This window comes from Myiozetetes cayanensis, unplaced genomic scaffold (genome assembly GCF_022539395.1).
Source record: "Myiozetetes cayanensis isolate MyiCay16 unplaced genomic scaffold, myiCay2020 scf9, whole genome shotgun sequence".
NCBI lineage: Eukaryota > Metazoa > Chordata > Aves > Passeriformes > Tyrannidae > Myiozetetes > Myiozetetes cayanensis.
In genome coordinates, this window is record NW_026088185.1 from 17,595,492 (window position 1) to 17,619,637 (window position 24,146).

Here is a 24,146-nt window from a genome sequence, read left to right on the forward strand (position 1 = left end):
CCTGTTTCTTGGAATCAATGTAGCTGAAATTTCACATTTCAGCAATACAATCTATGTCTTCACCACAAGTGCTAATTATAGAGAGTTCAACTGCTGCTTCTTCTTTTTTTAAAGTAATTTACCATTGTTCTCATACAGGCTAGGTGTTAACTCACCTATGTTTTCAGCTGAGCACAGTATCCCACACTTCCCGACCTGAGCTGCTACGCAGAACTGCTGTATGGTCTTTCAGGAAATGTAGTAGTGAAGCCCATCAGTAGTCACAGTTCTGCATTGCCAAAGTTCTCTGCAACCATGGTGCAGTCAGTCTGCTAATTTTTCCTCTGACATGTGCATGTCAGTGCTAAATCTCTGCATCTGTAAAACACTTTGGGATTCCTGACAAAGAAGGACTCTATGTAAAGGTCAGATGAATAACTTTCTTCTTGAGCAAAAACATTTTAGGATAATTTAAACAGACATACAAGTCTAGCAATCTGGAAATTCTCACAGCTGCTGTTTGCTACCTAAACTCTGTGCTGCTTAGAGTCATGTGTGTCCACATGATCTGCTAAGCTGGGTGCTGGGGGCTGTCTCTTGCTCTTGAACTTTTTCCTCCTGCACTTTAAGTATCAGCCCAGCAAAGCTTTTATTGTGTAGTGCTGAGTACATGAGCTTGCATGTAAAGAGCATATGATGGCAGTTGCTTCTCAATGGTTTATAACTATTCTGTCTTTTGTTAGCATTTCTTCAGTTATTTAAATAAATTAAAATTTCAGGATTTTTTTTCCTTTCAAAACAAACCAAAACCGAGATGCTTAGTTTTTCATCCTTAGAACTTAGACTGGACTTTGTCTTATATGGCAACCACAGAGTAAAGGAACCACATGTTCGATTTTCATTTTCTCTAGATATGAAAATAAGTATGCTGATGATTTAGAGAGTATTTGTATCAATTCTGCTTTCCTGAGACTCAGTACACAGAGCACACCTCATATAGGCTATAATGTTTTCAAGAGTTATTTAAAGGCTTCCTGTGAGTAACAAATGAAACATTAGCTCTCTGGAAAGACATGAAGCTTACAAACTGATACTCTGTCCACCACTATAGTGATGAATATTTAGAAATATAAGTAATCATTATAAGAATAAGATAACCCATCAAAGTCCATAGGTCAGTCAGCTTTCTATTTCTGTGTTGTTAACAGGAATGGTGGCATGAGCATAGGGCATTACAGGAGAATCAATGACTAGCTGCAATTAATGGCCCTGGGCTATGCCTGAGGCAATCAACTCCTCCCATCTACTCCGTAATCCCAGGAGATATTCTGGTCTCCTTTGGAACATTAACATCCAGTTTTTTAATAAAACTTTTTCCTCCTCTTCGGAGGACATTGTGTACATATATGAGTAAAAATACAGTCAATGAGGGAGAGCATATTGGAGTGAAAAGCAGTATCAGTGCCTTCAAGATAAGTTTGATGGGAACAAATGCTCTCTCAGATAATAAAGAATGCAAGTGGCTTTGTATTTTTGATCACTTGCTCTCTGTATATTTGAAATGCAAGTTATACTGCATTCACAGCTTTCTGTTGGTCTTCCAGTGCTCCAGCTCCTTCAGAAAGTCTGCGCTTCACCCCTACTCAACTGTCTTATTTTGCATCACCTCATACCACGACCACTACCACCACTGCTCTGAAAATGTCACAGAACCTTTTCAGTAGGTGCTAGGCACTTTCAAAATTGGTTCTAATGCATGTACAACCAAGATAATAAGCATTTTAGTCACCATTGCCATAAGTTATTAACATACTACAGATCTTAATTTGGGAAAAAAAAAAAAAAAAAAAAAAGAAGTAATGCATCACATGTTACTTTATTCCCTGGCACAGTTTCTCCTCAGTTATGCTTTTTTATTCCTCACTCAAAAAACTCCCTTTGCAAACATTCACTGACTGCCTCTTGGCATAGACAGCAAATACATTACAGACTGAGCAATTACATGTGCATGAAGAATTCACTCTTCTTCTCAGGTGAGCTCTGCAAAACTGCAAAGGACCCTTCCAGTCTGGACCCTGGATATTCTCTTCCCTATAAAAGCATTGCTCTGATGATTAATCCATTGGACCAAGATGCAATCTGGAATGTTGCCATGCACCAAAGAAGTAATTCCTGATATGACTGGCAAAAAATGAAACAGAGATCTGACTGCTGAGCACTACACACCAACTCTCAGCAAGCTCAGCTCCACACTTATATTCAAATACTCTCTACTACCAAAACTTCAGCCTACCAATGAAGTCGTAATCAGCAACACTGTCATCACATGCTATAAAAATAGTGTGTCTCGTGTGTTTAAGCTTCCAGCTTGCTTGCTTGGTTAACACTTTTGCTCAAATTCTCTGTCAAATGCATGCAAGGGCTTTCCTGCTGAAGCCTATGTGGTCTGTGCATGTAATCTAATTGAAGAGGACAAAGGTTCGATTTCTGTAGACAAAAGATGAAAATTTTATTTACTGCATTTAATTTTTTAAAGGTCCTGAAAAATCTTACCTCTGTTTGTAAGTTCCTTCAAAGACAAGGGTCCAGTACCAGAACACAGTACTGGCTGTAACAGTTAACTGCTTAAGTATCAATACAGCAAAAGTAGTAACAGACATAAACCAGACTATTTGCCACCTTGTTGTTTCAGAATCGTCCACACACTAATATTAAAGAAATAGAACTGTACCACAGTCCCCTCCACTGTAAAATGGATCTGGCAACTTATTCACTGCTTATCATGGCCTGGGGAAAATTATGCATTTGTGGGCAATTATCAGTTTTCCATAGTCTTTCACTGTCTGCAGATTTTTTGTTGTAGTGATGGTGACACTACTGGGATGGTTAACTAATTTCCCCTCAAAAACAGATAAAACCTGAAATGACAGAGTTTCTGGCAAGAGAATTTCTGGCAGAGGAAGCAAAGTAGGAAATGCAGTTCCTGATATAAAACAGCCCACTCTGTCTCATCTGAGAGAAGGCTTGCTGCCTGGGTATTTTTCAAATGAAAAACTGCCAGGGTTTAAAACAGCTGAAGCTTTCCTGTTATGAGAATTATGTGCTTTACAGATCATGATAAATCCTGAGTAAAATATGAAAGCGTCAGTGTTTCAAACTGTTCCTTTCCTTCAGTGAGGTTACATTTACAGTTCAATGAGTGGACTTGGATTACAGGGTCCTTTTTCACTCAAACAGACTGGAAATATATGTATATATTGCAGAAGCAGTGTTCAAGCACCGAACAAAAATTACGAGAAACGTCTCCCTGAAGAAATTACTCAGTCCCTCAAGAATTTTCTTGCATTATTCCTCATACTTTTCTTTCCGCTTCCTTCCTTCCTCCCACCACTCCTCATCTATCCAAGGAAAATAATGCCAGTCTATTCAATGGCCTTGTTATCACAAGAAGTTGTTATGCTACATTGGTAAGTGGAGAAATGGTATTTGTATGATTTGTGGTGAAAAGTGCAACCTGAGTCTTCACCGCTTCTGCTGGGAAGTTCAGCTGAAGTCACTGGGGAAAAACAAAACAGAGGCAGAAACCTGGACTTTTAAAAAGAGCACTGTGACTGGAAACAAAGAAAAACCACCATACTACTTTCCCAGCTCAAACTGGAAAGGTAATTGGGACATGGCCTAAGCATATTATGAGAAGTCACACTATACTTCTCTCATGGCCTTAATCTCTGTCACAGACGTCAAAGGTGAATTCTATATTTTATTGCTCACTTTTCCTTTCATCTCATAGTTATTTGCTCCCTCCATCTCGTAGTTATTTGTTTATATTTTTAGTGCATAAAAATCCTGGCATTGCCACTATGGGCTCTGAGCCATCTGAGCAATCTTCTTTGAATACACTAACACATCATCCATATGGTTATCCAATATGTAACTATTTACTTTACAGGACAATCACAGAGGTAAGAAAAAACTATTAAAAGCTTCACAAAATTCACAAAAGATTGTCCCCCTAATTAGGAGTCTATGCTTTTCACTGAATAGCAGAGTTTTAGCCTGATCAGTCTGCATGATGCCCTTTTTGAAAATACTTTCATTATTATAAGTGTTCCTTAAAAAAGACTGAAAGATCAGATGAGTGGCTGTTCTTAGGAGCTACCTGTTTGAGATCACTGTTGTGTATGCCCCAGCAGGGTCTGATATCATGCAGTTCACTGTGTTCTGGAAAATATCCACTTCAGAGACAGCATTTAGCAAGGCTGGGAAGACTACCTGAAAGCTAGGAGAGATACCAAGAAAAGTCCTTTCCAAGTATGATCTTCTTCAATAATAGCTTGTAATTTGTTAATGGTTTTCAACACAAGTTTCCAAAATTTGGTCAGAGGACCCAATTAAGGTATAAATAGTTTGGTTTTCATATTAGCTGTAATGATTACCGTTTCTTTTAGAGTCAACTTACACAAAAAATTTTTTAGCCCCTTCCAGAGATTCACTGTTTCCCTAGAAGACAATGATATCTGGATTAGAGTTCACTTTGCTGAGACAGTTAGAACGTGTATCCTCTTCACAGCACGTGCAACGCTGTCAGAGGGCAAAGTCGTTTATCACAATTTTCTAAGTGTACTTCTGGTGGCAACTGATGCTGTGAAAGTACCTCAGTTGATCTGTGGCTATTTTACCCACTGTAGCTTGTGTGCTAACATTTTATGTTCAAAGTTGGTTGTGAGTATTCCAGACACAATTCAGTGGAAGAATTAGTGTTACTGAACCTGTGGAAGAAATCAATGAGCTCTTAGGCCTGCGTGCATAAAGCAAGATGGAAGCATTTCATGCATACTATAAAGACCTACAGTTCTTAGATCTCTTGGGATACTTGCAAAATTGTGTCTCCTTTTATCAGAAGTGACTAAACCCAGAAAGGATAAGGAGGAGCAGGAGGACAGAAAGCCATGTCATTCCTTGTGCTAGCCAGAGGATTTCATAAGCCTTGGGATGGGGACACAACATATTCATTGCAGCAATACAGAAGTTCACTCTCTCGGGTATCATGGAACTTGAAGGATCTCTTCTTGGGCCAATGCAGTTTTCTTTTGTGACCAAAAGCAATTATAGAGATCAGACTTTCAACTTCAAGTGGAAGATGTACTGTTTCATAGACAGAAAAGAAGAAATTACATATAGTCAACACATTTTGAACCCTTATGATTATATTCAGGTATGTTTCTCAGGACAACCTTTGGTTTCTATGAGACGCCACCATAGGGCTCATGCTGCTTTAAGGTTTCAGGCCCTGCCTTGGCAACTTCAGTTAATCGGAGCTTTTCCACTGAATTCAAATGTAATAACAATATTTTGTATGTTTTTTCCTGAAAATCATAGGTAGAAGCAAATTCCATATACTGAAATTTGCATTAGAGAGCCTCCTGCAGCTCTGAAAGTGCAGGTATTAGTGTCCATTAGCATACTTTTCTCTAAAGTACAAGAAACTGATTAGCATAAATTTATTGACTAAAACAGAAGGTGAAAACGAAGACCAGGTTGAAGTCTAATGAAAGAGCTTTACAGGTCATAGTGAAACACTCAGCATAGCAGACAGATAAACATGGAATTTCACTCTGAAGGAATGTTTTGACAATTGAAAAGTGCATCCAAGACCATAATTCAGCTCACAACAGACTTTCTTCCCTTCACCTAAAAAACAATAACCAAATTCCAGTTTTATCATATGCATTACAATTCATTTAGCATTTAAGTGTGATTCCATTATGAAACTTCACAGAATTAAATATTTGTTTTAAGATCACAACATCAACACAACTGTAGACTATCTTAGCAGATATAGTACTTATAACTGTTCAAAATAACTTTGGTAGGAATCTTTACAAATTGTGTCCAGTTACAAGACAAGGAAACTACTTACTTGTATAATTTTCTTTGTAAACCAGAATAATCCCCTGCTGTTTCAGTGAACACAGATCACAGAAAAAAAAAAAAGATGCCTTTATTTTACCAACAGAAGCCAAACTCCATTAAGAGGAGCCAGACTGATTATATTACTCCATCACATGTGAAAGGAGAATATTTAGCAGAACAAAAATATAGGAATCTTTGGCATGCAGTTTACAATTTAAGACCACACTGGGTACATTAGAAAAGATGTAACAAGAAATCACCATTCCTCTTTGCTTCCTGTTGCTGTACAGCTTTCCTCTCTGTGTTTATTATTTTGTAAGTCAGATTGCTAAAGCTATGAGTTCCCAAAGGAACCCCAGCTTCAGGGGCTAAGTACAACTGAGGGCCTCTGTGATCATCCATATGCACATTTCATACAAAAATAAATGCTCTACTTGGTCCATGTTCCATTTGCCAGTTGGCCAGGTTGGTTATTTATTCTGTTGGGAAGAATGAGCACCCTTTTTGCCATAAAGCCTTACCTTCCCTCCCCTCTTCTCCATTTCCATCCATCATTTTTGTAGGAAACTTGCAACTATTAATAGATTAACTTCTGTTCTGGCTAAGACCTACACAAAATACCTGTGTCACAAGACCTGAAATTGGCCCATACTCCAAATAATTTAGGTCAGTGAAGGGGACAATAGCCACACAACATTTTTCAACTGTCAAAAAGTAAACCGTTTGCAGACACACACATGCAGACTACTTCTGTTTCTAAGCCTCCTGTTACTATATTTGGCTAGAGTTACAACACTACAAAATAAATTGATGTTCTTCTGTATCTTTACACCTACTTTATCAACCTCCTATCACTAAAGCACCTTTCACGCCTCCTTTCTTGTATTTCATAGATTTGTTTATTTAAAGCCCCTATCTTTCCCTACAAATAAGTAAATAAATATAGCATTTTTGGTGGGGTTTTATAAATGCTTCCAAATTTCCCTCGCTTTCAGACTGCACAGCAAGACCTGTCCTGGGTTTCCCTGCCTTTTTCCCTAAAGCCATGAGAGACAGCCCGAGATTTCACATCAATAGCTTTTACTACACATTTTTTCTCTTTGAACAAAGCATCACCTTAACATCTGAACAGTAAAATTCCATCTTTCCTTTTTATTTTCCCATGCATTATTTAAACATGCTGTTCTGAATTCTACAATTAGGGTATTCCTGGGTAGTTACAATCAACAATATCTTTATAGTCTGATACAGCAGGAAACGTGTGCTACCCAGGATAGTTTCACACATTTGTTTGCTGTATAGTAGCCTCAATTTAAATATGATAATCTAATTTAGTAAAAATGAACTGAAATCAGATTTACTGCAAAAACTTTTAAAATTTAATTTTCAGACTAGCAATCAATGCTTATTCAGTTTTCATCTTATCCCTGCCTTCCCTTTTTGCAGATGCTTAAGTGACATTAAACAATTGCACAAATTTTAAAAACTGTAGGAAAATTACCATCTGCACTAAATTCAGAAATAAAAAGGTCCAGAGAAATCACTCCTTATGAACATTTTTCTTAACAGAAAGAACTTAAAAAAACCCACAAAAATTCTCAGAATAGAATTATATACATATATTTTTCTGGCATTCTGTCTTTCAAATCATTTTGAAACATAAGATGAGAGAAATGACGAAGAGAGATCACACTATCATCTCACCCAAAACCTTACTCAATTCCCGAAATATGACTGTTAAGATTAAATATTAAAACATCTTCAAAGAAAGAACTATGTTGAGACACACAGCAATAAAGCCCATTACTATTCACAGATATAAACAGTATTGAAGAACAGTATCTGCTTAGTATTACACTTCACTTCATTACATTTCCCCTAAATCTATGCAAAATAAAAATACATTCTTGTAAACAACAACAATTACAATAGAAGGAAACAACAAAAATGAAATCTTAAACTTACATTGATGTGTTATTATAGGTCCTGCACAGCAAGTAGCCCTAAGGATACATTTTAGGTTTTTTATCCATGCTCCGTTCTTGTTGCTGATGTGACCACTTAGGCACATGGTCAAGTTGCAATCAGCTTCTCTCTCTGTGATGTATGAGAGCTGTGCTGATTTATCTAGTCCTTCTGCAGCAGATTAGCACTAATGTTTCTGCTTCTGCATCCTACCTTTCTTTAGCAGCAGACTCTGCATTATCATTGGCAATCTGAATTAAAGAGCCAGTGAATGTAGTACAATTTTTTTCTTTCTGAAACCATTGCAAAGCAGGTAGTCACACAAATAGAATCTTTTATCCACTGAGCCTCTTTTTTGATACTTTTGGCAAGAGCAGTAGTCAGAGATACGGAAGAATGGTTCCAGTAAGTCTGCTATAGTCTTTTGGTGATTTATTCTGTTAAAGGAATATTCTCCTATGCAGATGGCCCTAGGCAAGAGAGGGCTGTAATACACCAGCATTTCAGCCAAAACCATGGGATTTTCACTTTGTAACACAAAAGTATTGTGTTACATACAGTGAAATTCTAGTTTATCCCAAAGAAGTGGACAATGTGAAATTAATTAATGCAAACAGGGTTTATGAAAAAGAAAAAAGCAAGTTAAGTACCTTATATGTTAAAGGTACTTAACATATGAACTGATTTGGTTAAAAATTATTTTAGCCTATTACAGTGTATGCATTCATTACATAGTCTTTCCTTTTTGCCTTAGGATTGACATATTTTATACTATGGGATTACAACTATTTATTTACAACTATTGAAAGTATTACAAAGAATCTGGCTTAATCTTGTTACTATTTTGATTTTCCAGTAAACAGGTAGTATTTTAGCAGTAAAATGCAATTGTTAATTCATGATCTTTTCAATTCAAGACACCGTGAGACACAGCTCTTTAAATTTTCATTAAGACTTTGAAAAATATTTAGGAAAAAATGGATGTCTTAGACCATCTAGTCTTGAAAATGTGAACATTCTGACAAGTTTGCTCACTGTCAAAATGACTCACATCACTGCTGTTCCTAGTTGCTACTCTTTCTGATCACACAAGTATTTCTCTCTGTTTTTAACAACCAAATGCCATACTTGAATATTAAACAAGAAATATGTGTTGCTTAAACATTACCAATATTTAAACAGCAGAAAAATTTCAGCTACTCATAAAGACCTATTCTGTATCTATTATCAGCATTCAGTATTATATAGTGTCTTCCCCTAGCCAGGAAACCAGGAAAGAAAGAGCAAAACTGAATTAACTCGTTACTTTAGAACAAACACTGAAACAAAGAACAACTATTTTTGCTCTAATGTGAAAATCTACTGTGGTAACATCCACTTCAAAGTGCTTTCTGGATTTTACATATACTTTTACACCTGCCACAGGAGCACACAACCTTGGGGACAGAATGTAATGAAGACCTAAGCACGCTCATTAGCACAGAATTGTTACAGAGGCAGTTTTAGATCCAGGTGTGGAACTGCACATGACTCCTTCAAAGCCTCCCCAGCTTTCCTCCTCTCTTTGGGTGTTGTTGATAAGGAATGAAAAATAGGACTGAAGAAGGGCATCCAAAAACTAAGAATCTTGTGAGGAAAGGTACCTGAAAAAAATATCTCAAAGCATTCCCAATACTGAGCTGACAGTGTCTGGCTGAAGGGAAACATGGAGGAGCTGATGTACCTTCTACTTCATGCCCTCCTGGCCTTCAGACAGTAACTTGTAAATGCTAAGCATCTTATGGTTTTGAATTTGAGAAGTCTCTATTGTGATAGGTGCCTACCACTAGACATTCAAAGAACTGAAGGTCTCTGTTTCAAGAAAGATGGAGGCAGGTGCTGCACTTCCATCTGGCTTTGAATCCTCCTCAGGACTGGACTCATCCAAAGAGCAGTAATTTTCCCTTTAGTTGTCTTCCTGGGGAATGAGATTCAAACTCCCAACTTTCATGCCTCAGGACAATGAAAAGAAATAGCTCTATTCCAATACCAATGTTGCAGTTAGGAGTGTTTCTCACCTTCTGTGGAGAAACATGTTACAATACCAAAAAGTGAACCAGAGAGGACAGAACAATGCTGACCTTCCCAACAGGCTTGCACCAACAGAAGGACATGGATGTGGCAGACAAAAGTGAAAAGTGCTGTCAATTCTAAAGGCAGTATCAGTTGCAAGGACACTTTTTCACTAAGAACTGAAACAAAACTTGGACCCCATGGTTTCATGTACGTCTTTGCTGCACTAGGAAAAGAGTATTTAGCCAAAATACTGAAATCTGGCTTAGAAACAACATTGGAGTTGCTACTGCAGATATACATAGAAAATCACTCAAAATAAAATCAACTCTGCATTACCATTTATGTCATCCCCAGACTCCCATCAGAAGTTTGTTTAGAACCTCATCTCTCTTGATGGTTAGAAAAAACTTCTAATGTACACTCAAACACTCAAGCTGCATTAGTACCCACCTGCTCCTGAGCAGTGCTGGCCTTTGACAGTTCATATGCTCTGAATGCTGATCTTATGTACTTACAGGCAGCAACTGTACTCCATATCAGCTTTCACATCAGACTAACAAGACATGCTGGTTTAGTCTTATCATATGAAATAGACTGTCCACCTCCCTTACCATGGAAGTCCTCCTCTGCATCTATCCCTGTTTGAGTTCACCTCATCTAAACACGGGTGAGCAGAACCATACAGACTATGTTCCACTTGGACTGAACATAGAATTCATTTCAGTAGACCAAACAAGCTCTGGTTTTAATACATGGTGCAATAAAAAACCTCCTCTCACCTTATCTCCAGCAGCTAAAAACTACAACAGATTTATCTGTAATGGAATTCTGACATACATCAATTGGGATGTGTTAATACGTAATATTTCTGCTACACTACATGAGGCCATGAAGCTGGGAATCAACACCAATCAGCACTGATTTACGTCAAGCAAAAATATGAATGTAACATTACTATTGGTCCACTTGCTTAACTCCCAGTTATCTACTGAAACAACATGTTGGTTTAATAACATATTTTCCATATTGTGGGGAGATGGCTAGGGTTAAAAATTAGAGGAGACTAAGAACTATAGGGTAAAATGCAGCTGCATCTCTCTGCATGGAACACAGTCAACATGCTTGACAAAGATTCCCTACACAGAGAAAAGCATCTGCTACAGGAGATGGAGAGTGGAGGGGAGACACTGAAGGCTCCCTCTATAAAAGTCCCTGCAGGGAGAGGACCATGGTGGTATTTTGTAGTTCATAAAACTGTGTAGCACCTGTTACCCAAGCAAGATAGATGAAGGTGTCCTGCAGCTGAGCCAACAACTATGTCAAAATCCCTCTCCTCAGATGCCAAGATATGACCACCCTCAATGAGCAGGCAAAGCAGTGTGAGAGAATTTTACATCAATCAGAGATAAAAGTACTTATGACCAATGTCACTCAAGCTCCACCTAAACTAAAGAGATAGTATAGAAGTCAGTTGAGAATAGGGGGGAAACTGAGGAAGACTCCACTAAAACTGCTGGGATCAGCTGATGGGCTGAACCTGTCTTTCCCCCCTATAGGGACACCTTTGGCTAAGAATTATACTTTACGTGTGTTAAATGCTGCTTTTAGGATTAGAGTGTGCTTGCTTTATATTACAGTAGATTGCTTTAAACACATTTTTGCAGTCAGACACTATCATGGACAACCCTCCAATCTTATTAACCTGTCATAATTTGTATTAATAAAGAGTGTTATTCCATAAACTGCTAGAGTGAGTCTGTTAGCAGTTGCCAGCAGTGGACACTACATTGGGAACATCCACTGAGGGGTCTCCACACTGTTGGCTTATCCCCACTGAAAAGTGCAGTCGAATCATCCTCAATCCAGTAAATCTGTTCAGTGAAGGGTTTCCTTATGGGATGTGGACAGACTGGTTGGGCATAAGGGTCTCAGCTTTCCTGGGGCACTGACAGACAAATCAATAAGGGTCGAGAAAATCTCCCCACACTAAGGGTAGGGTAACCCCCCCACCTTTCACATGACACATACCTATCCAGCAAGGAGAAGACAGAATAGCCATCGTGTCACTGCCACCAAAAAGCATCATCTGTCCTTCCTAAGCCCCAGTGGTTTCCTCAAGTGTTACACACGAGCTATGCAAACAACACACTAACACTTGAAACATGCAAATGGACTGTATGTATTTCTACAGGAAATTACTCAAGGCAATTGAGAGTGTACAGTCAAGCAAATTACCATCTATAATTGAAAACATGCAAGTAACTTTTAATTAAACATGATTCCTCTATTAAAAAAATACATTAAAACGTCACTAAAAGGGAAGACAATGAAAAAAACCAGTGTTTTGTGAAGAGAGTGTTGTTTAGTAAAAAATTATACAAGGCAGACTTTTAAACGTATTGCTAACTTGATTCCAAGTCCACTTTAATTTCAAGCAAAAACATACATGTAGGTAAAAAATGCAGGTTCTTAAAACCACAGATAAGATATTAGAATGCTTATTTATGCAAGTAATTGATTCATTTAAAATGTCAAATATTAGAAGGATACAGGTAGGAAAAATTGAAAAAAATGGGTACCTATGATACTTGGTGTATTTTTCTTTCATTTTTCTAATACAAGAAAGATTCTGTAAGTTTCAGGTTTCTGGCACCCCCTCTAATGTCAATCAGCAGGACCTGCAGAAGACAGTTTTCTCAAAAAAGTGTGATGCAAAAGGTAAAGGCAATCAAGCACTAGGAAGAACTCCAGAGCTCAAAGAGGAGATGGACCCGGTACTAAAATATTATTGAAAAATGAGCTATGGTTGTTTAACATCACTGCATTTTCAAAATCAGACACCGAGAGAACATAAATGAGTAACAGACAGGAGGCCAACAAGCATCAGGGTTGTTGAGTGGGCACAGAAACAAGAGTTATTTGTTTCAGCCATGTCTGAAGGAGAAGCATAACATTAATTATCAAACTTCTTATGAGCAATTTTATTCTGAAGACAGAATGAAGTTGCTTAGTTTACTTTCACTTGAATACTTACAGAAATTCTGCACAGAAGGAGACTGGAAATAATTTCTACTAGTCATTGAAATCAAACGTGTGTGCTTTGAATGTTGCAGTTTCTGCAGAATACAGTGTGTAATTACTATATTTCTGCTTTATCTTCCTGAACTTGATTAGATGCTACTAAGCAGTTAGCCAGCCAATTTTTGACTGGAAAACAAAATGTGACGTGAAGCAAAAAGGTAAAGTTGAAAGTTAATTTGGGGTCACTCCCTTCTCCTCACGCTTTCTTGCAATATGGGCACAAAGAGACATTCCACAAACATCAGAACATATCTGCAACATGTGGAAATAAATACTTTATCTGAATACAGAGTAGCCAACAGTGTTGACTGAGACAGCAGGTCATTCAGAAATTGGGGGTTTATTTATTTCATTATGTACATAATTGATAGAGGGGCAAATGTAGCAGAACAACGATCATGCTAAAAGGTCATTGTGAGGCAGTGCCAATAAAAACTTTAATTGTCTTTAATTTAAATGTTAACAGATGTGTTGAAGAATAACAGAACGCAGGTTGCACCAGTTTATGCTGGGTGAATTCTGTCCTGGGAAAATTAGAGATAACTTAGGAGAGAAATGAAAACACATGAGTAACAGAGAAAAAGAACTGAAATTATATATGCTTGCCAATACCTTATTTTCTAATACATTTTTCCTTCTGTCATTTGAAAGTCAATTTTCCCAACTCATTTAACCAAAGTTGGGAGGCTTTAAATGTGGTTATGTGGGTTGTGGTTTTTTCTTTGAATCACTGACATAGTGGAAGAAAGAAATGTAGTAGCTGCCACATACTTGGATATCAGTAAAATATTTAATATTCATAGTTAATTTTAAAAACCTGAAAATGTCTTGGTTAGAAGCACTGTCATGAAAGTTAACAATTAGTTAAACGACTGTAAACAGAAGATAATGAAACATGGCAACACATAAAAAGGTGGTGTTTAAGGAAGTACTAAACGAATGGGTTCTGATTTTTTTTTTATTCATAATTGCAGAGGGAAAATAAACAATTTGATAACATGAAAACACTGGAGAAGAAGAAGACTTAAGAAATGAACAAAAAACAGAACATATTTGGAAAAATTTAGTGGAGATATCACTTGCATAGAGCTAGTGACTGAGCAAAGTCTAGGAAGCAATAATCCTGAACACAGCTGGAGTATACAGCATGTCTCCATCTGCTATCATTTCTAACTCTGTATAGTTATCTACGTAAGCTTAACTAGTGACAGTTTCCCGTAATACAATGGCAAAACACTCTTCTATCAGCAGTTATCAAATTATGGCAGGTAAAACTGACAATAAACATCAGATTAGATATGTTCCAGATGCACATGAAAGGCAGGGTCCTATAATTCTGTGTTCTAGAGAGCTCACACAATGGCATTTTAGGTAATTTAAGAAGCCATGTAATTCTATTTTTTAATTATGACAAAACATAGATATAGTCACAGTGTGCAAAAAGTGAAGCGTATAAATACTGAGGACAGAGAGAAATCATCCGAGGGACATCAAAGCAGTACACAAAAGAACCAAAGAATGAACTCTGAAAACAAATTCTGTAGGGGAAATCAGAATAAATTTGTTAGTAGCATGTGATGTACTTGGCTGTGGAATGCTTCTCCAAAAGAAGCACCCATTCACAAGCCATTTGACATGGATATTTAAAATGTGCAGACAAAACTTTAGAGAGCATAGAATATGGACTCTTCAGAGGGGAGATGGAGAGAGTGAATGAGAGAAATGGAAATAAAGCTCTCTTTAAATAAAGACATCATTTTAGATCCAAAAGAAGGGACAGAACTAGTCCTACACATGAAGACTGATGAGGAAGGAGCATGACACTTTTTTATTTATACAGTATGGTATACTGTTAGACTCTATTTTTATAATCCATAAAGAGTTTGAAGGATTTTCTACAGTCTTTCCTGAAATAGCAGGTATTGGTCAGAGCAAAGGATAGAAGACACAGTATGTGTGAAGTGTTTGGCCACAGGCACAGCAAATTCTACTGTCCATTATTGCAGTGAAATTAGTGTAAGCAGACAGGTTTCACTTAAAACGAGAGTAAACACAACTTACTGGAACGCTACTATCTTAACACTTAATCCATGCTCTTGCTCTCTCACCATGCAGAGCATCTAACAAAATAAGAATATCTTACCCCCACTTCTCTTATGCAGCAGTTTGTGAGTAATGTCTAGTGTAAATAGATGAGCATTGCTGTGGCAGTAAAATTGCCGAGATAAAGGACCCACTGAAGAAAGCAGCACAGTCATGACCAGTAATGCAGCACAGTTGGAAAACAAAACCAGTAACATTAAGAGATTTTCTTTCTATAGTATTAAAACTTCCATATATGTTTCTACTTATTTTCATCATGCTGAGAAAATTGATTTTGGGGACAGTCACAAGGGCATCTTTTCTAGTAAATTCTAGCAAGCCATTCAAAAATGTTCATTTAAAATGAGCACATCTAATACAATGACAGCATTCATTATTACTTTAAGCACTTTCAAAGTAAGAGTTGCTCTTTCCTTCTGTATTCTTAAGCATATTAGAATATCAATTTTCATTTGTACGTGTGGCAGCAGCATTATCAGAAAATGAAGATATGCGTAAATAGACTGAAGAGTTTTAGCGGGAAAGATATACTTAAAAGGCAAAATCATCAGAAATGTTAATTGGTGAAGACAGAAGAAACATGCTAAGGCTTTGTTTCAGCTGGGGACAAGGAAGAATAAATAGTCAATCACAGTCAAGAATCTAGTTTTTTCTAGACATTTGATATTCTTTTTAATGTACTACCACAGAGAGTGAGCTTTGCCATTGTTATACCACAGGGGAGTAGAAGAAACAAAGTACCTCTCCATCTCCCTGCAGAAGTTACTTGCAACAGAAGAGCTTCACAAGGGTTGGGATGTTTTGCAGGTTGTTTACTTCCACATTAAAAAGCAGAAACTTCATACTAGTAGTAATAATTATTTTGTTAAATAAGAAGGGAAAATATACCTCATGGTCTGCTTTGGGATATCACATCCATTTATTACTTTGTATTCAATACAGATTAACTCAATTCTTATTTAAAGACATTGTCCACTTAATGGATACAAATAAAGGTAATTCACCTACCATTTTGTAATGATACTTGGATTAACAGTATGGACGTCCATGTAAAATCAATGTCTCAGGGAATTCTTACAGTAGCAAAATATGTATTTCTACCACGGATAGGGCTTGAAGCATTTCCACTATTTCCTGTGCCTCACTCCTTTATATAGTTTCGTTGTGCAAAGTTGACAACGATCCACTCAAGTATCAATACTTATGACCTGATTGGTAGCATACATCAGTTTCTAAAGTCAAATACCAAGTAATTCTTCAGAAAGGTTAAAGGGAGAAAAATACATTTTCTGTTGTTAAAATAGGAAAAGTCTGCCTCTTAGAATAAAGTAACATCAAGTACTTTTTGTATATGAGATCAGATGGAAGCAACACCCTCTATAGGGCAGATATGTGTAAACACATCAGACAGAAAAAACCTGCAAAGATGAGAGTTTTGATGTGAACTTCTGTTTTAATCTTTCTGTACAATCTTTCCATACCACAGCAACAGCACAGGTAAATGCCCCAGCTGGGACATGCTCAGATTGAAGTGTAGCTCTTCTTCAGTAACACATTTTGTAAAATGGGTACAGTAATCAAGTCTCCTACTCCATCAGTGTACTCAGACATATCTGCTTAATTGTCTACTCTTTTACTACATTTCACTCCTTTAGCTCTGCAGACCAAATGTGCTAAGAAATTCTAAGTGATGGCACAATTCAACAGTGCAAGAATTTATTTCTGAACTGCTTCGTGATTCCTGGTTAACTAGTAAGATCAAAATGTCACAGACAGACCTAAGGAAAAATACACAATGAACTCACAACCAAAGATCAACAAAGCTTCCATTACATGATAGCAGGAAGAAAAGTGACAAACGTAGAAAGAGAAACTATATTAATAAATCTGTGGAAGAGACAGATACCAGAAAACTGCCTGAGAAATGATGGCAGAAAGAAAAAAGGCATTTGAAAAATGTTTCATGCTTCTAGAGAGGATACAGACTTGAAGGGTATTGGCAGAAAGAAAGAAAAAAGAAAATAAGTCTGTACTGAGCTTTTAATCTTTCCTTAATTGTACTGAGAGTCTCCAACATTATCCCCAGAGAGAATTAAGCATAAAAGCCTAAGTTACTCAAACAAGTTCCTTTATAACTAACTCAGTCCTTTCAGAACAGCATGACTTCTTTGAAGGACTCAGTTTCTCAAAGACTAGGTCATACAAAAATCATATTGTAATGCATATTTTTATTATGCTAAAACAAAACTATTATATTGTATCCGATTCCACTAACCTCTACTCCGGAAAATGTGGATAGGGTTTTGTGGGAATTAACAGAATAGAGTTTGTTTGTGTACTTTGGTTAATATTACAGGAAAATGGTTTGATGGTTTGCATTGGTAGCCAGAAAAGATATTTTTCAAATGTCAAGATAGCTGTGGAATGCAAAATTAAATAGAAATTACTCAGAAAATGATCAGAGGTTAAAATGTGAGCAAGTTGAATTATATCAGTAAGTACTAAATGCAGGATGGCAAGATTTAATTTTAAATGCTGATTATCACCCTCAAACAAATGTTATGCAAGCCTGGCTTAGAGCTATGTACAGCATCAAGAAGGAAGAGTATTTTACCAGGGTCATTTAAAATGAACAGAAGTTTAGTCAGAAGATATCTAGTGTGCAAACTTTTTATTTTTGAGTTTCAGCTTTAACTTCTTCACTTGGGATTTAACTGAGAGAGTATTTTAAGCAGAGTTCAGGGGAAATACACACTAATGGTCTTATCAGCCATAGGATGAAGGGTAAAGAAATTGAGCCTTAAGCATCATCAGACTGTTGGTATGAATTCACATATTCTGCTAAACCACTGCCCTCAACAACAGCCTGTAACAGAAACACTAGATGAAAACACAAATTTTGTGAACATCCAATGCATTACATAGTTTAAAAGTACATGGAATACATGCCTCAGAAGATGTGCTCTTCTTAAGTATTTGTGACATATACAGCCACCAACCAAAATGAAAAAATTATCCATGAACAGGTTGTTCCATAAATCCCCTTGAGACTTTCTGAAGGCCCGCAGGCCGTTTCACATTGCTGGCGAACAGATTTCTAGGAATTTTGTAGCTAACTGAACTAATGGAATTAGAGCAATACTCATTAACCATGAGAACTGTAACTGCTGGAGTTTTACTGCTCAGATTGAATGAAGAATTGATTCAAGAGCAAGTACATGGACAATTCGCAGTTTTTTAAATCTCTTTCTTTTCTTGACATCTGGGACTGGCCATAATCAGCACAGATGACAAGATGAGGGCATGAGTCCTGTAGTTCTTATTTTCTGCTACAGGAGAAACATTCCATATTCAGTTCTTAGTTTTCTATATCTTCCTTTTTAAGTGTACCTCTGGGATGCTTACAGTTTGTAAGGCTTTGATACAATTTACCTCAGTACACGGATTGGGCTGACCCTTTTGTTAAGCACCCCTGAACTACTAAGCCACCACAAAATCATCTGAGTGATTCCTGCCTCTTGCTCTCACGTCATACCAGCTACGTCAGTGGATAGAAGCTATTACAGAATGGAAAAGATTAAAGAGAATTTAAACCTGCTGCCACCAGCCTGTGCTGCACATCATACAAGGAGAAGAAAGCAATCAGTAACGATCTGTGTTGAAATCTCACAATGCTCACTGACTTCGATATGGTAGTGTTTCACCATGGATGAAAAGAAAGGAGAAACCAGACCAAGGGAAAGGGCAAACACTGAACTTTACAGCTCTGCTTATGACCAAGAAAAGACATCTATCAGAACCGTACTATCTAAGGCAAGCAAAGAGCACTCTCTTTTTGAACCCATTTATTAATCCATATACCTAATAAATTGATAATGTCTGAGGTTTGGCTTGCTTAGAGTTTTAAGTTGCTGAATGCTCATTCAAGTGAGTGCTTCCATAAGGAAGGAAGAATTTACAATCCACTAAACAGGACTTGCAGGTTTCATTTTTCTTGCTACCTCAAAGTAAACACTTTTACAATACTTTTACAAAATATTTTATAAACTACACAAAACTGTGAGAATGAAAAGTAATAATATATATTCTGATACAATAGCCTTGCTTTCAGTTTGTGTCAATCTGCATAAGATCTTCTACTGTCACAGATCTCATTGTCAAAGATCTCTAAATTTTTTTAATGTTGGTAGTTTTAAGCTAATGGATTTTTAAAATGTCAATATTAAAACATATCCATTGATCTAAGAAATGGTATCACATTATTTGCCTCACCCATTATACAGTATGCACAGAAAGCATCCATTCAAATGCAGAATGCAAGTATGCACTCTATAGCACACACAACCACATCAACTGCTGAAAAGCAACAAAAACTCAGTGTTAAAGGAAGCTTCTAAGGGCTTACTATTTTTCTCAATAACCTGGAGGCAAACAGTAATAATAGATTAACCTCTTACACAAGGAAGAAAAAGCACAACTCATCTGAAAAGAAATGAAGGCCTGAGATGATAACACTGGACAGAAGATCAGAAAGGGTCAATCTCCGAAATAACCTCATTCACATATGGCCCCACAGTGAAGAACAAATCTGTGTCAAATCCAGAAGCTGAGAAGTGTAAGCCAAGCCCTGTGCAGTTGATCACTTTGGTATCCACTCTAAGGCGGGAAAGGACACTGCCAGCCACAAACTCAGCTAGAACCAAAGCTCCAGGCAATATGACACAGAAGTTTGACAAGGCAAATCTAAATTAATGCAGTAACATATACACATACATATGTGCAAAGATATAATTCTGATTAGATAGATCACAGATTATATACACATACATATCTGCAAAGATATAATTCTGTTATGCTTTTTTCTGTGACAGATGAGAATCAGACAGACATTTGATAGTTAAAATGTATGTTGGGGAAAAAAGCCAGAATCTAGTTTATAAGCTTCAAATCTTATGATTCTTCTATGAAAGACATTTTTACCTAATAAAAATGAACTAATGAGAGACCAGAAATTTGTATCTTGAAATAATATTCATAGGCTCCCAGTTGTGTTTTGCAATATATGTTTTTGCCATTTAGCACATCATGTTTAGAGATACCACATTTAATAATACAATCTGCTGAGGACGAAAAGCACTTTCTTTGCTAATAAAAAAGCTGGTTATAGAAAGTGCAAGTTTGGCAGTAAAGCTTTCAAGAAAAATTGCAGCCTGAAAAACATCTGCAGACTTTAAGTGTATTCATTTCAGTTTGTCAGATGTTCTTCTGTAATTTAAATATTTTTAAAATTAATCAAAATAATTTACTTTCTTGAAAATCAGATAAATTCATATTTTTCAACTTTACCTCTAACCATGATAAAGTATGAGAAAACCAATAAAGGTATTACTTAACAGGGCAGACTGACACGCTTTCTGGATGTTTCTATTCCTTTTTATCAAAGAAGAAACCTCAAATAAGTCAAGCCTTCTGCAATATAATTTAAGACCTTCTGAAGTGCTAATAAACACATAAACATTTACAAGGGTTGTAAATAGGAATGACAGTATCTTTTTGCATAGTTCATCTGGTATAACAGGACTCAACAGGGGCTTCAATCTGATGACCATTATTACAGTGATTCAGAATTGCACCTAAAAGCAGTGACATGGTAAGATGGCTTAAGAGAAATCACATCTACACAACCTTATTCCACCTCACATGGTGATCAGTGAGAGTCACACAATGATGCTGTTGAAATTCAGAATAAACTGGGAGACTGAGATGCAAATCGATTGTAGGGATGGCACACAAGAACATGCCCCAGGAAAGTCTGCTGAAGAGAGACATGAGGAAGGATCAGTCCTTTCTACCCAGCTAGCTATTTCTCAGTATTTTCAGTTGCTTAAGGGGTGTCTGAAGTGCCACTGTCTGTCACCTTAAAACAAGGATAACAACAAAGAAAGGGACACTCACAGAGCTAAAACTAATTGGATCTTCTGCAAGAATTCTGCCTTATTGGCAATATTGAATATCATACATAATGGCATAGCAAATTATCCGAAATAGAGTGGATAATTATTGATTATGAACTTTTCAGTCACGATGCCATTACTTAGCAAAGAACATTTCACAGCAAGACTCTATCAAAACACTTGTTCCATCAGTACCTATCACATCAAGAGAAAAGCTGCATTATTGAAGTGCAAAATCTAGTTCCTATATCATTTTCTCCACTGCCAGTGGACAGGAAGGTCACTTCAGGAGGTAACACTGTCATAAACAGTGTTCACAAAATCTGCATCTGTTCTTAAATTATGAAGTGACTAATACATCTGCATGAAAGCAGCAGTCACTGTGTTGCTATGCTGACAAACATGGCTCGTTCTGATGCTTGTTTGGCTACTGAGGATAAAATGCTGTTTCATACTTGTTTAAAATCTCCTCTACCAGACAGAGCATCACTTGTTAAAATTAAAAATGTTTGACAAAGCAAAACGAGAAAAAGCTAAATCCATATTACAAAAATGGTTAAAACCAATCTAACAGCAGCACTAAAGGCCAGGCTCTGCCCCCATTTAGCTCCATGTGGATCAAAGCAGTTGTGTTGTATTCACTTGAAACATGGTCAATTCACACCAGCAAAACTGAGAGTGCTATCTGGGACTTCTTGGTATAACAACAGTTCCAGAATCTTTCCCTGCTACTCACTTGCATGCTTTACCAGTATTAACACAGAAGGTATGAAGGAGGGATGATAGCTGTTTTCAAAGATTTGCTCACATCTTGCCAGTTCTGGTGTTTACTGTCATATTCTAAAGCTGGGCAGGGGCATTTTTTATAATCTTCCTCCTTCCATGTGTTCCTACAGGAAAAAATCTCCTTCTTGCCTATCATCACTTTATTTTTCAGTGTCTCTCACACTAGCTCTGTTCCTTTGCATACAAATCTGAACTGGTTATCAGCTTTGCAGACAGCATAAAGCAACACATTCCACACACTTGGGTCCTTCCATGTCTTCCTTCTGTGTTGTATTCTGTGTCTCATAACATGGAATAATTCTTCCTTATTCTTCCAAGGTGGCTATTTGGGAGGTTGGTGAACACAGTATTTCATGCTACACTGAAAATGCAGGCTACCACAATTTGATCACTTTTACAATAAAACACCATTAGAGAGACAAATCATCATGGAATCATTTGAGCAGTCAATGGAGAGTGTGACGTGAAGCAGGTAAAGAGAGCTGAGTGTTCCATGACCACCTTTTTATACTTTTGTGGGTCTCCAAGCACTTCACTATTTTAAATCACATGATCACCCATCCTGCAAAGCTAAATATTCTGTATTTTATTAACTACAGTTTCATACCTTTATCTGTTTGCCTATGGGAAATCAGTAAATCAGAGCAGAGACTTCAGCAATTGATTGCTGGGCAATAAACGGGCAGAGTGGTATATCATAAATCAAGATGATGGTTAAGGGGCTGGACATGAATCTGATTTTTTTTTCTTTGATTCCCCCCTTTCGGTATTTCATTTCTCAGTTCAAATTTAATCTCTCACTCAAATGAACTGGAAAGAATTTCTAGTATGGAATACTCATTGGTGAAAAGGTGTATTAGAAAGTACTGACATTTTCATGAGATTTCTAATACTCCTTACACATGTTGAAGTATTCAGGAGTCTCTTAGAGAAAGAACCAAGAACATTCTCAAGTAACAATGCAACATATATTTTCCAACAGCCTAAGGCAAGGAAAAGGAAATGCTACTACTGCATTACACTCCAAAACACCACAAGATACAGTAACATCCTTTGATAAACAATGTACTTAAAATATGGCCAAATGGATAGACCAAATGAAAATCCTTACATGTTCATATTAATTAATGTATTTTTACAGTGCCTTCGTAATTCCTACTGCCATAATCCCAGCACATAAAATGAGGCATAGGATTATATTATACCTTGATATAAAAGGTGTGATTAGATACACCTTAAAGCAACAAACTTCCATGCAAATGCATTGAGAGCTGTGGTCTCAATTCTGATGAACTTAAGCCTTATTCAGAAACCTCAGTGACCAATGCTGCAGCATGCCATTTCATACATTTATTTCCTACGCACCATTCCATTAGAATGGCATGTAAAATTTCTTCTGTTCTGACAGATCTGTTTTTGAACTAGCTCATTAAAAACTAACATTCACAATGCTCAAAAAACAAAGTTGGTAGGAAAGCTCCTTCTCCCAAAGCTATCATTACAGAGCAGTGAAGTCTGCTGAGGGCTACTGAATGAACATTAGAAGGGCAAAAGCAAGAAGCAAGTTACACTACAGTTATCAGACTACAAGATGTGTAAGTGTTGCTGAATATGAATTTTAAAAAAAAATTTAAATATTCATTCTGACCTTACAGGGGCCAAGTCTCCCTCTCTCCAAAGTTACTGCATACCGAAGTAAGAGCTGTTCTTCATTTACTGAAGTTGAAATGTTTCTCAAGGCATGTTCAGTAACTTCTAACATAATCTTATTCCACACAAAAGGAAATTGGTTATTTGTGTGTTATCCAAGGAAGGCTGAGTAATACACTGTGGTAGGAAAGACCTCTAAAAATAAGTCACCTCTCAGCAGATTCACTCCCTTCCTGTCTGGGTTTGAAGCAGTTTGCAACTGCACGAACGGACAAAGCTTGAGGATGAACTACAGAGAATGTTGTAATGATCACACTGCTCAAATGAATTCACTTCACTCCTACTGTTTCAAAGAAGCCAGCTATTAGGGGCGGAGCAAGCCAGTGGCCCAACAGGATGTGCATGACCAGAGCTCCTCACATGTAGCCTTCTGCTTTCATGTTTATTTTTGGATGTATTTTCCTTTGTGCTTTCGAACAGATTTTTGGGCAAGGTAGCTAGCACCACAATCACACTTATCCATGCTTAAGAAGGAAAGCAAGTATTTATCAACACAAATAGTGCCTTTTCCTACAAATTCACGGAGTACCTTGGAAGTCTACAGCAACCGTTAACTTTTTTCGTGTTTGTCAGTGCTCCCCGGAGACCAAAGCCAGGGAC

The 24,146-nt window shown here is 37.1% G+C and overlaps 1 protein-coding gene across 5 annotated transcripts in view; it reads right to left on the bottom strand.

Moving 5' to 3' along the window:
* RAPGEF4 (Rap guanine nucleotide exchange factor 4) overlaps window positions 1-24,146 on the bottom strand; it is a 150,680-nt gene that overhangs the window by 101,127 nt on the left and 25,407 nt on the right. For 2 of the 5 annotated variants that reach the window (XM_050340185.1, XM_050340186.1), the window contains exon 1: window positions 7,858-8,185. The exons of the other annotated variants lie outside the window; for them this stretch is intronic. The gene's annotated coding sequence lies outside the window, so the exon portion shown is untranslated. Of the gene's footprint in view, window positions 1-7,857; window positions 8,186-24,146 lie in introns of those variants that run through there. 5 annotated transcript variants of the gene reach the window in all.